The sequence below is a fragment of the Bubalus bubalis genome, chromosome 23 (assembly GCF_019923935.1).
Source record: "Bubalus bubalis isolate 160015118507 breed Murrah chromosome 23, NDDB_SH_1, whole genome shotgun sequence".
Classification (NCBI taxonomy): Eukaryota; Metazoa; Chordata; class Mammalia; order Artiodactyla; family Bovidae; genus Bubalus; species Bubalus bubalis.
Genome location: NC_059179.1, coordinates 2599359 through 2605123, shown reverse-complemented (window position 1 = coordinate 2605123; position 5765 = coordinate 2599359). Strand labels below are relative to the sequence as shown.

General features: G+C 37.3%; 1 pseudogene; it reads right to left on the bottom strand.

The window, feature by feature from the left end:
• Nucleotides 1-2197: 2197 nt before the first annotated feature.
• On the bottom strand, nt 2198-4975 carry LOC102406317 (annotated as a pseudogene).
• Nucleotides 4976-5765: the final 790 nt, after the last annotated feature.

Below are 5765 nucleotides of genomic sequence, written 5' to 3'. Positions count from 1 at the left end.
ACAACACATATATTAACAAGGTATATGTAATCAAAGATTCCATAAAATATGTTTAAAGAAGCATTTTATTTCCTTTTGTTTTCAGTATCTAAAATGTGCTTTTGAGAGGCCACTGGTTAATATATATGCAGTTAAGCCATGTTATTCTGCTAAATTTTGTTGTTCAGTCACTAAGTTGTGTCCGACTCTTTGAGATCACATGGACTGCAGCACACCAGGCTTCCCTGTCCATCATCAACTCCCAGAGCTTACTAAGCTCATGTACATTGGGTCGGTGATGCTATCAACCGTCTCATGCTCTATCATTCTCTTCTCCTCTTGCCCTGAATCTTTCCCAGCATCAGGTTGTTTTACAATGAGTCAGCTCTTTGCATCAGGTGGCCAAAATATTGGAGCTTCAGCTTTAGCATCAGTCATTCTAATGAATATTCAAGGTTGATTTCTTTTAGCATTGACTGGTTTGATCTCCTTCCTGTCCAAGGGTGTCTCAAGAGTCTTCTCCAACACCACAGTTTGAAAGAACCAATTCTTCAGTGCTCAGCTTTCGTTATGATCCAACTCTCACATCTCACATAAAGTGATGTCTCTGCTTTTTAATACACTGTCTAGGTTTGTCATAGCTTTCCTACTAAGGAGCAAGTGTCCTTTAATTTCATGGCTGCAGTCATTGTCCACAGTGTTTGGAGCTCAAGAAAATAAAATCTATCACTCTTTCCACATTTTCCTCATTTATTTGCCATGAAGTGATGGGACCAGATGTCATGATCTTGGTTTTATGAATGCTGAGTACCCTTGTTTTTATTCAATTTTAATTTTTTTAATTGAAGGATAATTGGTTTACAAAATTGTGTTGACTTCTGCCAAACATCAACATGAATCAGCCATATGTATGCATATACCTATATATATGTAAATTATGGGACTAGATGCCATGATATTGGTTTTCTGAATTCTAAGTTTTAAGCCAGTCTTTTCACTCTCCTGTTTCACCTTTATCAAGAGGCTCTTTCGTTCCTCTTTGCTTTCTGCCCTTAGTGTGGTATCATCTGCATATATGAGGCTGTTGATATTTTTCCCAGCCATCTTGATTCCAGCTTGTGATTCATCCAACCCAGCATTTCACATGATGTACTCTGCATATAAGTTAAGCAAGCAGAGTGACAACATGCAGCTTTGATGTACTTCTTTCCCAATTTTCAACTAGTCCATTGTTCCAGGTCTGGTTCTAACTGTTGCTTCTTGACCTGCACACAGATTTCTCAGGAGGCAGGTAAGCTGGTCTGGTATTTCTATCTCTTTAAGAATTTTCCACAGTTTGTTGTGATCCACACAGTCAAAGGCTTTGTGTTAAATAAGAATTCCTATAAATTAGTTCAGAACACATTGGATTTCACAAGTTAGTAACATAAATGATTTGATAAATCCACAGATAGTATATCCTTATTTCCCATCTTCATACAATGTTACCTTTTTTTGGTGTTTATACCGTTTAAAAAAATAACAGCCAAATATTTAACTAGTACTTACATTTAAATTGCTGATGGTAGCTTCCTTTTTAGAAGAAACAACTTCTTTATAATTTTCCTCGAGAGCTGGTGGAAATGTTAACAAAACTAGATAACAAAAATCTTGAGAAGCACACACAATATAACTAATTTGGTAGCAAATGGCTGTTCTCTGAAGAATAATAAAGGTAGACAAGACCCTTTAAAATGAAGCATGTTATTTTAAATTTTCGATGGTTTATATAAATTTTAAAATATTCTTTTCAAAGAGCTTGGTACACATTTGTATCCACTGATAGCAACGCAATAAGTAGTCTCTGATGATTTGAAACAAAACAAATGCCATTAGGGGGAAAAAAAGAGCTATATTTTAATTTTATCTAATGTATTTTCTCAGTTAATATATCTAGTACCGTTTTCTTCCCAATACAATACTCCCTTCTTTCTGTATTTGTTCCTGGGAGCCAGACAGCATCAGTTAACACAGGAGTTAAGTTAGAGCAATTGCTTACAGTTTAAAAAGACAACTTTTTGCTTCCCTCTTAGTGTGCTAATAGTTATGTCTAAAAATATACAATTCTTAGAAAGATAACATTTCTGATTTTTTAAATTATCTATTAACTTTGGAAACTACATGAAACTATGAAATTAGTAAATGTCTTAAAATTTGTATATAAAACATAAATTACCTCTAATTTCAAATTCTCATTTATTAGTGTACCATTCAGTCTTTAAAAGAATTAAAAAAAAAAAAAAAAAGAAACATAACACTGCTCCAAAGAGTCTAATGCCATTCTTTAAAAAAAGGAAAGTGTTCCTTTTACCTTTACACCCAGCCCATGCCCCATTTTCAAAACACATGATTTAATCATTTTGGTCATGGACATTTCCAAGATGAGGTCTTATATTTCACTTCCATATCTTCTAATTATCAGAAAACCCATGTTCTTTATTGATGGAATTTGCTCCTTCTGATGTTGGTGTATCCCATCCAGTAGGCCTCATCCTCATCTTTGCCTCTGGAGGCATTCCCTCTTCGTTATTTTCATCCTCATTTAAGCTTCTGCTACCAAAATAGTTTTTGGAGTAAGTGTTGGAAAGGTTTCTTTAGGCTTACTTAAACCAAGTTCAATGGATAGGGTTTTCTTTGTCATCTGACTACCTACCAAGTTGGTAGACTGCCAACCACCTCCAAGTTTGGCAAACCCAAACTTGGAGATCTTAGTAGGCTTTGGTGGGAGGTCTTCAGCTTCTTCTTCTTATTGCTTCTCAGCCCTATGGCTGGTATTTCCCCCTCCATTACTGGAAGAAACAGTCTTAGCTTTCCCAGATTTTTCTGCTTCTTCTTTAGATCCTCTGGTGGCCCCAGTTCACTGCTCTGCCACCTTCCTGTCCTCCATTTTCCCTGCATAGCCTCCAAATTTTTAATGTTTTAGTAAACATTTTTGGGCTTTCCTGGTGGTGCTAGTGATAAAGAACCTGCCTGCCAATGCTGCAGAAGATGTAAGAGACAAGAGTTTGATCTCTGGTCAAGAAGATCCACTGGAGGAGGCCGTGGTAATCTACTCCAGTATTTTTGCCTGGAGAATCCCATGGACAGAGGAGCCTGGCAGGCTATAGTCCATAGAGTCGCAAAGAGGTGACATGACTGAAGTGATTTAGCACACACACATACAATAAACATTTTAAGAAACTAAATGATCCTGTCTCTAAGATGATCTTTGATACTTCATAGAGCAAAAGCATCTTCCTCTTTCATTTTAACCATTCTTCCCTGAATATCCATTGTATGTCATATATAGAGAATGATGCAGTGGTTATGAGACCAAGGTATCAAGCCAGACTACCGAATTTTTATCTTACCTCCAACACTTAATGAGTTCTAATCCGCACAGTTAATAATAATGGTAACTAATGTTAACTTAAAACTTATTTCATTTAATTCTTACAACTATGAGATGAGTACTCACTCATTATTCCCAGCTAGATATACATGGGAATGGGGCTTCCCTGATGGCTCAGCAGGTAAAGAATCCACCTGCAATGCAGGAGACACAGGATATTGAAGTTTGATCCCTGGCTTGGGAAGATCCCCTGGAGGAGGAAATGGTGATTTTCCAGTATTCTTGCCTGGAAAATCCCAAGGACAGAGTAGCTTGGAGGCTACAGTCCATGGGGCTGCAAAGAGTATGACAGGGCTGCGCGTGAGCGCACGCATGCACGCACGCACACACACACACACACACACACACACATAGGATTTGAATTTCCATCTGCAAATGAGGCCCTAAACAGCTAAGTAAATGGCCTGAAATCACTCAACTAAGGATTTGACTCAGATTTATTGGAATTCAAATTTATTCCCTTGGCCATCATTTTGTATGAATAAAGGAGAAGCTAATCTCTTATGGATTTCCCTGGTGGCTCCATGGTAAAACAAACAAACAAACACACCTGCCAATGCAGGATACATGGGTTTGATCCCTGGGTTGGGAAGATCCCCTGGAGGAGGAAATGGCAACCCATCCCAGTATTCTTGCCTTGGGAAATTCTGTAAACAGAGGAGCATGGTGGGCTACAATCCATGGTGTTGCAAAGAGTTGGACATGACTTAGTGGACTGAGCACGCATGCATATCTCTTATAAATCCACCTGAATGACAAGACAATATATACGTTGTACCAAGTACATGGAGAGAGCAGTAGTTGTATACAATAATCAAATTTATTTTTTACAGAAACAGAGCTTTCTACATTTGTTTTTTAAACACAAATCAACTCTGAAAGTAGAGTGTTAAATGTTGAAATTAAGCATTTAGTAACAAGGATCGAATATGCCCTTGAAGAAAAACACATTTTCTTTAACTGTGACTTTTCTGAAACTCTCATGAGTATTTTATAAAACATCCCCTAAATATCAGGACACCTGTTATTTAATCTCCTGGAGGTAAATTATTGACTACAAAATATCAGTCTATAGAACCTGGCCTATTAACAAGATTCTTACTGAAACATTCTTTCAGTTGTTTGATTACTATGGCAAGATTAGCAACTGCAGCCCCTCTAGTTCTAATATTTTTCCCTTACTTCAAGCTCTGTATGACATTCTAGGAGCAATGTTCCATGAGACTAGTCAATAGATAGTGGCTGAATGTCAGAGACAAGTTCTCCCAAGGATGTTTATGCAAGGAGCATCAGGAGATGGGAAATTTCCACTCCCTCCCCAACCACTGCTTTATAATTCTTCTGTGAAAATTCTTGTTTCTGGCCAGCATTTCTCTCCTCCCTCTTTCTCTTCCCCTTTTTGGAACAGAAGAAATTCTCATAGTTTTTCCCCCAACCAAGTTGTCTCTAAACTAAATACCTGCAGTGCTTTGTACATTCTATGTCCGAAAATACAAAAATAAGGACATACAACTTCTCTCTATACGTGTCCCCACATTTATGATTAGTCTTTTCTATTCTGTACATCTTGGTAATCAAATCTGTAGGCAAAACTAATACAATTATGTAAAGTTTAACAATAAAATAAAATAAAATAAATAAAAAAATAAAATTAAATTAAAACAAAACAAAACAAAAATCATTTAGCACATAAAAAGAAAAACAGACTCCAGATGTATGGATTTTTTATCACAAAGATAGACTCAAATTCTAAGTTAAAGCCACAGAGCTGGTTGTTGCAGAAAGAAAGGGGGATGGAAATGAAAGTAGGATTCCTGGACCTCTTACTGGGGAGGCCAGTGCTGGGGGTGGGTAATTTGAAGGGTGACCAGAGAAAGGAGTGATTAGAAAATAACCTCCTTTCTTCTTCCTCATCACACTTCCAAACTATTGAAAATTAGACAGGAGACAGTGTTGTGTTTGTGGGCACTATTTGGTCCCCTGAGTTACTAGTAGCTTGATCATTGCCCTGAAGTCTCTGAAATCTGTCCATACTTAAAGGACAAATGTAGGTAAATAACTGTGGCATATGTGTGAATTTTTTTTCATTCCATGTCAAGTTTAGGTTCAGGGCACCATCTGGTACATTCAACAGTAACCACACCAGGTGAACAAGACTTTTTCGATCTCCATTTACTTTTAATTGCACTATTTAAAAAATTTTGGATTCCTAGAGTTTGGGCTTGTGCTTGGTGCTTCAGTCCCAAATATGAGAGAGTTGGTTGCTGGTTCAAAAGACAGAGAAGTCCCATTCTGAGCTTTAAAGACCATCTCCTGAGAGAACAAAGGCCAACTCCACAAGACCAGCAAGAAGGTT